At 40.2% G+C, this 12654-nt stretch overlaps 1 long non-coding RNA gene and 1 pseudogene across 1 annotated transcript; one reads left to right on the top strand and one right to left on the bottom strand.

Moving 5' to 3' along the window:
- Positions 1-1526: 1526 nt before the first annotated feature.
- On the bottom strand, positions 1527-3647 carry LOC120430894 (uncharacterized). Its single transcript, XR_005607761.2, has 2 exons — positions 2838-3647; positions 1527-2756 (listed from the first exon to the last, which is right to left on the bottom strand). It is a non-coding gene; the product is annotated as an uncharacterized LOC120430894 (long non-coding RNA).
- Positions 3648-8880: 5233 nt separating this feature from the next.
- Positions 8881-12427, top strand: LOC120430890 (protein transport protein Sec24C-like; annotated as a pseudogene).
- Positions 12428-12654: the final 227 nt, after the last annotated feature.

The raw sequence follows: 12654 nt of genomic DNA, 5'->3' as shown, positions 1-12654 counted from the left end.
ATTTTAAATGTAGGCAACAGAAAATTCCAATAAAGTCATTTCGAACTTCTTGAAACCAGGTATTGATTTTTGAAGCGACGATGCCCACGAAGTAGGTAGCAAAACAAGTGAAAAAAGGGGGCATATGTAGATTGCAGCAAATTTTGATAAAACGTAAATGTTCAAAATGGCATATCTCCGAAAACGCAAAAAATCGCAGGCTGGAAATTTCAGCAGTGTTAGATTATAATCCAATCTTTCAAGTGATCTTAGTTTCATGTTTAGCATCGGTTAGCAAAAAAAGTACTCGATTAACAAACACAAAAAAATATGATTTGTCAAAAAAATGCTCCAGTTATTCGATGAAAACTTCTGTTTTTGGTTTGGAAACAACATTTTATCTATTAATAGTTTCAAAGCTTATCTCATTACCTTTCCAACGATGTATATTTGTCCTAATAAAACATTTAAAATGGCTGAGCTATGTTAAAATTAAACAATCAGCCTTTTTTTCGAAAAACTCTAGTTTTTTACTCCATTTTTTGACTTTCAGCTTGCGTACCTCCGTAATGAACAAACTTAGAGCTTTGAAAATTTGGATTTTTCTTAGTTAGAATGTTTACTTTCGAGAAAAAAATACCAAAAAATATTTGGAGAAGGTCACTTTTTTGAAACTTGGCCACCCAATGTACCATAGTGCGTTGCTAACCACCCTCATCTCAGATGGTCGAACTTTATGAAAAATGGTAGGGTACCATTTCCGATATGGTATTTTTAAGGTTTTCCTACCATTTTTCAAATAGTGGTTACGATCTCTGAAATGGTGAGAAAACCATTCAACATTTAACACATAGTTTTTTTAAGGTTCTCGTTTATGCGGGTTTACATTTCTTTCAGCTTTTTAGCAGTTTACATGATTTTTTAAATATTTTCTCCACGGCCCGCCACCTCTTCCGGTAAATCAAACATGGCCCGCAGGGCCAAAAGGTTGGGCACCCCTGCCCTAAAGAAATGACTTGAAATTTTGGAAAAGTCAGGATGGCACATTTTGGTATTATTTTGGTAATGAAGTGTTATTTTTTTTAAATCGTTGAAATTTCTCTAAGTCGGGATGACCAAATACTTTGAAAATTGTTAGATTTCGGTGAATTACAATCCAGTTTCATTTTAATAACACTTATTTTTCAATCTCGTTATTTTTCAGAAGCTTCAAGAACTTCAAGCACAGGCCGTTCATCAATGACAAATGCATTTGATGTGGTGAAAAATATCACTAAGAACAACATGGAATCATCAGGTAAGTAGATTTGGCTGTTGTATATGGATCATTTCCGTTTTTTTTCACTAACTGCAACTGCTGCACTATAAATAGTATTGAAAATATTTTGGTATTACTTATGCAAATACCAGTGACCAAAAGTGCTCTTGGTTGCCCAGTAATAGATGGTAAAATACCATGAAATCATACCAAAATCATGCACGAAGAAAAATATTTTGTAGAATCAGCCTGTACAAGGTTTGATTCAACAAAATTTTTGTTGAATATAACCAACAACGATTTTGCGTGGAAACAAACCTTGATTTTCTCAATTCCACAAAAATCTTATGTTGTTTTGAAAAAGTTGCTTTGACGTTTAGCGTTGATTCAACAAAAATCTTGATTTTCAAATCAACAAAACGTTTTCCTAATTCAAATATGCCTTATTTTTCTGCGTGTGTATGTGGAAGACCACAGGAAACCCAAAATCTGATTTTCCAAGGGCGCAGAAATACCTAAAAATAAACCATGGCAATACCAAGTTTTGGTATTCAAGCAATGTTCAAAAATCCAGAAGACCTCAACTTGGTATTGAAATGGTTTTATTTTGTGGTATTATTTTACCCTTGGAATAACATGGTTTGGTATTGTTGTGCCCTTCCACATACAAGATTTTGGTATGATTTCATGGTATTTTACCATCTATTACTGGGCAACCAAGGGCACATTTTGGTCCCTGTTATTTGTCCAAGTAGTACCAAAATTTGGTATTCCCGTGTTATTTACCCCTGCTCGGGATTTCACAAAATGTAATGTGCCATGAAAAATTACTCAAATAACTATTTAAAACCATTAAAATACCATTTCAGAAATGGGGAAATCCCTAAAATATATACGCAAAAATGAACTTTAAAAAGCATTTGACAAAGTGTCGCTGAAAGAAAAAAAATCAAATAGTGAATATTGCTAACAAGATATAAATGGGTTCACTACCCAAGTAACCATCCAGCATTACTAGAAATCATAAATCAGATGCAAAATAGCATTCACCAGCTAATCAGCTGTAAAACGGCAAAGATTAAAGCAAATCAGCTCTAAAATAACTGCATCGATAACAGCCGTTTTAGAGCTGATTACCAGCTGCCACTAGCAACACTGTTGTAAATTGTCAAAAAACTGGCAACACGTCTGTCGTGTTGACCGAGAGTGAAAGAGTGCGACTGAGAAAGAAAAACAAATAATCATGGTGATGAAAATTTGGATTCGGGTAAATTACTGCTGGAGCCTGTATTTCTTCTAACTTTCGTGAGTATAGCACAAGATTATTACTTAAGAATCATCTATTAATAAACAAATATATTTCAGGATGCATCAAACAATGTATTTGCCCTCCAACGTGGAAAAAAGCGGCCGTTCCGGACCATCAGCAATTGGCAGGTGAATTTTCAATTTCAAGGCTGCAGCTGCTGCAGACTTGACCGGAATTGAACGTTGGAATGCAGACTTGATGGTGCTCCGGCTTCAGGTATAAGTAATTTCGATGAACAAATGATTAAATAAGATCAGTAAAAGTACTTAAGTCAAACTAAGAGTTACGCACGTTTTTCTCCGAAATTAAAAGATTAAATGACTCCAGGCTTTCTAAGGAGACAATTTGAAAGAGGTTTTCAGAAAATGGAACAGTATCTGAAGCTGTTCAATCTCGTCAACAAAACATTTTCCAAACAGGCGTGACGATACGGGCACAGGAACCACCAGTAAACATCGACGAACACTTCCATCATCTGGCATCAAATCCCCAACAAAGCAAAATCAATCAAATAAAATGATTCCCCTACGGTCAGCTGAGCGTCGTTAAAGTTGTAACAAACAAACCAAAATAGAACAGACAGGTGGAGGAGAAAGGAAGAGAGAGAAAATATTTTTGCTCCTCTCATTTTTTTGACATTAATGACAATTGTGCAGGGTTGGATCGCCAACAGTAGGGGCCCAGCTGTAAAACAGAAATATAAAGTCCAAAAACAGCTGCAAATCGGTTGTAAAAGCGCTTTTGGTGCAATTTTGAAAACTGTTATGCGTTGCACTAAATGCGCTTATAGTGCTGAATAATTTCCTGTTTTAGTGCTGTTTGGTTACTTGGGTATTTGGGAGACGGTGAGGAATTAAAAAAATGATTTACCAAAGAGTGGCTATACAATTTCGTAAAATGTTGATTGAATATTTAACAAATGATTTTCAAACAGTATTTCCTATGCGGGATGCTAGAAAAATTGCTTTATGAAAAATTCAACTTGTCATTCGTTAACCACCATCCATGGCAAACGGCTATTCCACCAAATTGAATTTCTGTCGTTGTGTCAAAACTTTCGATGAGCCGAACATAAATTGACTGTTTATACAATAAGAAGATTACTTACATGTATGTTTAGTTCACTTCCGACGGCAACCACCCCCAATGGTTTATTGTTTGTGTCAATTTCAATAGTAGTATTTTCGTTTGGTACTATCAATGCCTTTGAAGGATCTACTACTTCTTTTGCAGGAGACTTTTTGGGCATAGGAGTCACGGGCCTACTTGATTGTGTGGCTTTATCTGGCGATGCAGAACATGCTTTTGCATCTGATGAACCTTTTACTGTTATGCTTGTACTAGTGATAGAATTTGTGCTGGTTTCCTTAGTTTTGTTTGGATTGCAAATTTTTAGAACTACAACTCCATCAGATTTTTTCAACAAAGAAGCTGCGGTCTCATAGCTGCATCCTATTAATGAATCTTTATTTACTGCCAAAATCATTTCTCCAATGTGCAAACCAGCCTTAAAAGAATATGATTTTCTTATTATTAATCATCATGAAGTTGAGTTTTGCGACTTCTTTATGGTTAAGGAGCTAATATATAAGTTACAGAAACTGCGAACAAAGCTTAACTTCGTTTACCTCGCCGCGATTAAAGCAAGTACACTCAAACCCTGATGGTTTGACACCAACTGTTGTCAAACGAACGGGGTCACTTTTTTGTTTGACACCCTTTTTACACGGAGTTCACACACACTACCAAACGTTTGTTTTGATAGTGTTCGTGAGCGCCGTGTAAAAAGTGACAGTTCGTCACTTTTTAGTTTTTTTTTAAATTAAATATGTCTTTATTGAACTTTCTTATAATAATTACATTTCTTTTACATGCTAAGTGGTATGGCCTAATGCTCTTCATCTTTGTTGTATTTTTCGTTTTATTATTAACTGATCACATTTATTTTATTTACTTAAAATTGTTTTACATTATTGCATTGAATCGAATACATTTGGATAAAAAAGAAAAAAAAATCACTTTAACAACTAATCCTAACTTATAACTAAAAAAAAATTCATTGAATATTCAAAATCATTAGAACGAGTAAACTACGAACTGTATTTTAAGATGAATGCTCCAAGCGTTCTTACTTGTTCCTGGCGAGTTTTGCAACCACACAGTGTTGTTGTCATCTCGATGAAAATGTTCAGAAGTTCTTGTGGTGAAAACAGGTCACTACTGCCTTCACCCGTTGATGCTGGTTGGTTTTCCCTCGGTTGCTGACTGAAGCCTGGAGGTGTTGTATTCTCTGCAACTCTTTGCCGCTGATTCAACGGCAATGGTTGCAGATTTGGAACCACTCGTACAGATCCTGCTCCTGGCGACGCCAAAGCAGGAAAATCCACGTCCGTGTATGCTGGTGGTGTTTTGCGACGATTTGGTTGGTGCCTCGTCGTCGCTTGCTGCCGAATTTTTACAAACTCAGCACGTTTTGGGCAGCTCCGATTCTTGGTCGAATGGTCGCCGCCGCAATTGAAGCATTTAGCTTCGATGTTCTCGTTGATTGTTTCGCATGCTTGAGTTTTGTGCTCACCTCCGCAGGTTGCACAACGACTCTTGATGAAACAGTTCCTTCCACCATGTCCAAACTGCAAGCAGTTCGAACACTGTGTCACGTCACGGTGCACTGGACGATAACGTTCCCAAGTGACGATGATGTTGAAAATTGCCCGCTCTGCTTTCAGCTCAGAAGGCGTTGTCGATCCTTTCTCGAGATGAACCAGGTACAGTTGATCACGATACTTGATGTCCTTGTTGTGTCTCGTCATCTTGAAGACTTCGATCACGTTCAACTTAAGAGTTTTGAGCTCTTCTTTCAGCACACTCACATCCATGTCGTACAGGCCACGGAGGACCTGTTTCATGGGGCGTTTACCTGGATCGTCATGGCTGTAGTATTCAATCTTTGTGTTGTTTAGGAAATCCCGAACGTAGTTGTAATCCTTTCTGGTAGGTAGCAGAATTTTGAGTCCATCAGCACACAAGCGAATGGAAGCTCGTAAAGCACCAGATTTGATAAACCCGGTCAGCCACTTTCGCACCGAATCCGATGACGATGTTTTCACAAAAATGGGTGGCAACTTTTCCCGTCGTTCAAATTCTTCCTTCTCGCTCACGTCCACAGGGAGGGTAGCGAACTGGTTTCCAGACGAATTTTGAGCGTCCTTGCTCAAACTGCCTTATTTTGCAGGTAGCGCTTCGGCATTTTTTAGCTTCTTCAAATCTGCCGATCCTGCTGGTGAGGACCGCCTCTTTTTCTTGCCGTGAGGCATTTTTTGCACTTTTAAAGCACTTTTCAGGAGCTAATATCCAGGAGTACCTCACTGATCGGTGGTCCACAAGGGAGTGAACACTTTTTAGTTTGACTTTGACCAACCAACGGGGTACAAACTAAAAAAGTGTCAAACAAAAAAGTGATCAACCACCGGGGGTTCAGTGTAGCTTGATTAATGCTCGATAAGTAAAACCACATTACCTCGCGTGTGAGGTTCTGGGGGACTTTTCGATTACAATAAAATCAGAACGTTTTTGATAGTCAAACTAAACGCGTCGGCGTAATTAATTTCGTCAAATCCCCCCTTCAATCATGGAAGGTCCATAACTGGCGCAGTCGAGTCTTCGCCGGAAGGTGGCTCTGCTCAGTGATTCAAGTGGCCGTTCGCGAAAATCTCCGTAGGGGGACGAAAGTGCAAGTTGTGTGTGTGTGTGTGCACAGCTAAAAAAATAGTAATCCAGCTGCGTGTAAAAGGCCTGGGTGTAAAGTAAATATTGCATTATTTTTTGCAATTTTATGTGATTTTACACCCTGAAATATGTAGCCCATCAGTATGGGAAACCTACTTGACCGAAATGACAAGCTCATATATGCGTTTATCCTTACAGCTTTTCATCGGTCTGATGGCCGAGTGGGCTTAAGCGCCAGTCCTTACTGTTGGTGCTGGGTTTGAATCCCGTCGGTTGCAACTTTTTTTTTGTTTGCAAAAAAATTACATGCCGTGTGTAATATTAAGTGTTTATTTTGACGAAGGTGATGTGCATGCTTTTGCATGAGATTTTACCATCGGGTTTTTTGCTGTGTGGTCCAATCCAATACCCGCTGGCCGGCAGCGAAATTATGGGAAAGTATAGTTTGTATCAGACTTGGGTTATGCTGATACAGCTTATCTCAGTCCCGGGTATTAAGTGGTGATAGCCCTCGCGCTGCTTCCAACGTTTCATTTCAGAATGACAGAGCTCCTTGCGGTCCAATTCCGAGGTCGTTGGGCATTGTCCGGCCCCGCCTAAACATAGAGCAAAAACCAGACGAGTTCTCGATCTATCTTTAAACTAGCAATCCCATCAGGCAAACAGGGATCAGCGCGTATTTAATTATTGTTGAGAAGAAGGCAAACATTTTAAAATTTCAGTTCGGATAGATCTCACCAAGTTTCTGGATCGCCTGGTTGTCAAATTTATAGGCAGCTTTCAAGCACCCGGACGGTGTCCCAATTGCAATTCTTGGTCAGCTGCAGATGAGATACTGTGGTTTCAGCGCAATATCCACCATTTCCGACCTCACCCGATCGTAGACCTTAGTGTAGTTTAGCAACACCTCCTCCAGTAATAGATAAAACTGCTTGAGCGCTGCTTTATGTTTAATCACTTCCAATAACATTCCTTCGCACACTACTTTTATTTTCTTTCGCACTATTTGATTTTTGTCAAGATTTTTTGTTATTTTAGGCGTAGAAAAAAACAACAGGATGAATACCACCCTTAAAGCGAGCTACACTGAAAATACGCCACACTTTTTATTCAAGTGCCCAAACACATGAATTATTGAATAAAGCCACATCATAGATCTAATTGGTTTGTGTTTCAACATCAATCCAAATCACGATCAAATGCAAGTGTTCGAGCGATTAACTTTTTGGTATTTTTGGACACGTTATTGTCATTCGGGTGGCTCAAGCTTTTCAAGTGTTTTGCTCATGAATTTGTCCCACTGTCTTGAATAAGGCTACCAACTCTTGCTGAGCAAAAATCCGTACACTTTGCCGATATGCCACCATGGTATAACAAAAACTGTCATTGAATTATTTAGATAAATTAAATTTAATAAATCTTAGAATTAAAAATATAAAACTGTGTCGTTTTTACAGCTAACAAATTTCACAAAATGCTATCAGAGTGCTTATAACTTGCACGTTTAAAAGTATTCATAAAATAAACCATGATTTGAATCAAATAATTATGTCTTCAATTTTGTTTTGTTAAACGTTTAAAAGTTTACGAAATGTCAAGATTGTTTTTACGAATAATATCGCTCTTAGTGTTTTCACGAACACTTTTCCAGAGTTTTTTTTATTGAAAAGGTCCTATAGCATGTGAAACACAACAGTTTATAGGACCTTTAAAAAAACTCTAGATTTGTTAAATGTTCAAATGTTTTCACAAGTTTTAGAAAGCTTTTAGAAATGGAATATATTTAGTAAGGAATTTCTAAAAGAACAATTCTAGAGTTTTTATTTTATTATTTTTTATTGATAATCAAGTTTGAATTGAAGAAAACCCCGGAAAACTCTCTCTTTTTAAATCAAACTCACAGAAACCAAAAATTTCAAACAACAAAACCTTCGACCAAATCAAAAAAGCAATTCAATGATTAAAAAGTTGTTAAAATTCCGTACAAATCCGAATTATGCGTAAAATTCCCTACAAAAATTCCGGCCTGTTAAAAATCCGCGAAGAGGTTCGAAAATCCGTATGGTAAGGAAAAAATCCGTACAGTTGGTAGCCTTAGTCTTGAACTATAGAGGTATCTACGTGCGCATGTATTGCGTGTACGTACACGAAAAAGATTGAGGTTAAATTTTGTCCGGTCAGCAAAATCAAATGGTGCGCCAGTGTGTGTACGCGAAACGTCATAAAGCTCTATTCAAAGTGATGAGGAAAACACTTGAAATTGATCTTAAGACCTACACAAAACAAGCACTATTCAAAGTCAACGTGATTTTCCACTTGAATTTAATGTGATTCACTGATTGATTTTAGCGCGACTTTTATCGATGGGTTGAAGCGAGGCTAGAACGAGTAGCACAAAAAACTCTATCGTTTTCAACTGGCCGGCCGGCGTAGTGGTAGCGTGCACGACTAGCAAACGAGAACCTGTATATCGCTTGTACGTACTATTATTTTTCAACACCATTTAAAATTCAAGTGTTTGGCTATTGAAATTATTTCATGGCCAATCACCGCAATTTCAAGTGTTTTGCGATTGATATTTGAGTGCTCTGTACTGCAGGGTTAGATCATGTGCGAAACACTTCGATGCGCTGTGTAAGTTTTGCTCACTGTAGCTCACATCACACTAACACAACTGCAAGACCGAAACCACCGCGACGATTTGCTTGAACTGTCAAACCAGGCGTCGTAGAAATAAAAATTGCGAAAGACTGGACTAATTCACAAAACTAAAAGAAATCTCGAGGGGGATGTCACTTCCACGCTAACCGAACGATAAAGCTTCCTTTTCAAACCTTTGCAGCGTTCACTTTCACCTTTCCGCTTTAACTTGCTTTAACGCGCGTTAACCGCGATAACTTGCTTTTTGGCTTGCCTTTTCTTGCGTTCTTGCATCACACTGCTCGATTTTTTTGACAGCGAGAACTGTCAAGAGCAAATGACAGTTCTCGTTGTCAAATCATTCGAGCAGTATGTTTTGATCTGGGTGCAGAATAGTTGTCCGCAAAGCGGCCTCAATTTAGAACTGTCAAAGCGGAACCAATTTACTGTTCGCATAATTATACCAAGAAGTGGCAAGTATTGTGATCGATCTAAAATTTATTTAGTTAGGAATAAAAAAAAATCGATGGCTATTGAGGTATTCGAAGTCAAAACATCTTAATAAGAGGGTTGAAATCGAGATTGGCATAATTCGTCGCTAAAATTTTATAATCGCTATGTCTCACGCAAAACCTATGTTTATGATGCTTTTTTAAATGTTAGCGACGAATTATCAATAACTATGAATAGTACTTTCCAAATAATATTGGATAATCTTACTCCGATATTATCACTACACATCAAAGATACATAATCTCGGAACTTCCATTCGGTTGCTCTTCTGATTCACGAAATTCCACCCACTTTTGACACAATTTTTCATCACGTGGAAAACAAAAAAGGCCTCTTTTGGCCGCCCATCGTTTAGTCTAAAAAGAAAAAAGTGCGAAGCACTTAATTTTTCATCGAAAACATCAACATCAACAGATCCAAAATGTTTCATAATAATTCACTTCAGCAGCAAAAAATATGTCACGCTTGAGCTTGAACATAACCTTCTACATTGTTTATGTTTACAGCTGTAGTGCAGTTGTATTAGTGGGGAGCTTTCGAAAATCACGTTACGCATTCTGTCTTTTCAGCACCCAGGTTTTGATAGTCGAAAAAAGCTTTACCGGTTGAAGAATTCCGACTGGCTGCTGTAATCGTAGATGGACCATATTTGAGCCCAGAAATGGAACCGGTTTCACCGTTCCGTACTATCCACCTGCACTGGCACCACCGGTCCAGAATCGTCTTGATCCGGACAGCATGCCCTATTCGATTCAGGAAATAAGCAAGAATCAGCGGTCGTACGGTGGAGAGTCTGCGACGAACGCGGCCGGACTAGTGCGCCTTTGGTCACCACCAAGTTTTTCACTCAGGACCAGAACCAGGGATACTCTGGACAGTGTTTCATGCGTTCGTCGGTGTCCCACTTCCCGGTCAACACGGACATGATAAAGCAGAGTACCGTTCTATTCGAGTTGATCGTTTCACCGTTTGTCCGTGCCGTCGAGAAGGAACTGGTCCATCCGATCGTCAATTTTGGCGAGTTGGGACCGATTCGATTCACGGCCTACATGTGTCCGTAAATTCAGTTCATAGACGGCGGACGGTGTTCCAGTGCCCGGAACGTACGCCTTTGTGATAACCAAGAACTACTGCCGGAATAACACCCCGCCGAAGGTACTGGCGACGTGTCGTACAATAAGGTCAAGTCCGGGCTGGTTCATTTGCTGTGCGCGGAGTTCAAGAACAATATTCGTCATTTGCCCGTGGATGAGGGACAGGAGCGTGCCTCAATTAAGGTCCATGAAGCTTTATCACTTACAGCCTCAGATGGTAGTCTTCGGAGATGTCCAGGTAAAGGTTAACTTCTAAAAGCTTACACAGAACCTAACCTTCTCCTCCGACAGGAAATGTTCATGCCCTGCTGTTCACATCCTGCTCGGGCCAGCGCCAGCTGCGCGTGCTTAATCTGAGCCTGAAGACGTGCAACCAGTTGGTGGATTTTTTCCGCAGTTGCGACCTGGATACGACCAATCTGTTCTTCACCAACCAGGGCCTGTTCAAGCTGCAGGATAACAAGCCGTAGGCAATCAAGGACAGCCTGATCATGAAGGCGGCCCAGATTCTGGCCTGCTACCGGAAGAACTGGGCATCGTCTACGTCCGCCGGCCAGCTCGTCTTGCCGAATTGCGTGAAATTGCTATCGCTGTACATTTAGTGTCTGCTGAGAACGACGTCTTTTCGAGGGGTATAAGGACCCCACTCTGGACGACCGATCTTACGTGATCTACTTTGTGCAGCGCAGGTGCTGACATTGGTTCCGGACTTACACCCGTGGTTGACACCGGTGCACGACGTCAACGTTGACGTCTCAAATGTACCCGCGGCAATCCGGTGCACGGCAGATAAGATGATGGACGTTGGTACTTACATTTTGGGTAAGAATTGAGCACTGAGTTGTACAACAGAGTTCCACGCAACTAATCACCATCAACTTCTAGCAGAAAACGGTATTCAACTGTTTATGTTGCTCGGCACGGGCCTGTGGAGGAAGCGTCTGCATCGAGCTGCCCGACGTGATGGCTGCGTACGGAGTATACGGAAGCTGCGGTTCGATTTTTGTCTTCAAAATTATATTTTATTTATTTTAAAGCGGCTTTACATGTTATGTCAATAAAGTATCTAAAACTCGTCCAGTAGTCGTCCCTTCTTCCTCTTCTTCTTCCGTCACCGGATCATCTCGATTCAAGTCGGATACAATCCGCGCTTTTAGCCGACTTTCAACTTCACTGCCAATTCTACGGTCCGGATGTTCTGTATGTGCAAATGTAACATCCTAGAGCTGAACCAGAAACTGTTTAATTGTAATAAAAACACTAATTGAAATGAAAGTGAATTTTACTTTATACAACTCGATTTATTCCAGATTGTTTTTTATTTGCTGAACCTGCCGCGGCGTCCTTTATAATCCGCTCTTTGCAATCCTGCGGTGGAATTCCACACAGCTGGCGTTTAATCTCCAAATCGTACTCCAAATTGAAGATACCATCGTGCACCGACACCACCAGGCGCCAAGTTCCGCTTCCTCCTTAACCGCGACTTTCTGCTTCCGTACTGCGGCCTCCGGCTTACTTTTCGAGCATGAAAGACGACGCCTGGAATCCGGACCGACACCCGACAAATTATCCACGGACACGGTTGGGTCGCACTGGGCGTACGTTTCACCGGTGAGCCGAACAAAAATAACAATGCCCAGCAGGATGTGTCAATCGTCTTCCGGCAAGTCCACTTCCTCCACGTTGATCCGTCGGGGTCCTCCGATTCATTGTTTTCGTGATATTTGGCCGCATCGGTGCTGCCTGAATATTGCGTTCACTCCCGTGCACTTGCGCAACTTGTCAATTGCTTGGCAAACGTTTCACGATTGGCTGGGAGACGGTCACAATCAGGGCAAGAGCAGGAGATAGATACTGTAATGGACCCAGTATAGGCTTATCTACAGCCAAGCGCCTCGATTATTAGACTACAAAAAAATAAAAATCACAATTAAAATCTGTTAATCGCACTGCTAAAAAACATTACCAGAAAACTTTCCTCCTCCTTGAGTTTGAGTCAGGATTCTCCGCCAAAGTTCGTTTTCTTTGTGCCGCCGATCACACCTGGAATCCGGTCGTCAAAACGTGCGCCTTGCTCTGTGGAATGTGGAGCCGGCATCACACCGGCGAAACTTTTCCGTCCGTTGATAAAAATA

This window comes from Culex pipiens, chromosome 1 (assembly GCF_016801865.2).
Source record: "Culex pipiens pallens isolate TS chromosome 1, TS_CPP_V2, whole genome shotgun sequence".
NCBI classification, from domain to species: Eukaryota; Metazoa; Arthropoda; class Insecta; order Diptera; family Culicidae; genus Culex; species Culex pipiens.
The sequence above is the reverse complement of the archived record's forward strand: the minus strand, read 5'-3'. Positions and strand labels throughout refer to the sequence as shown.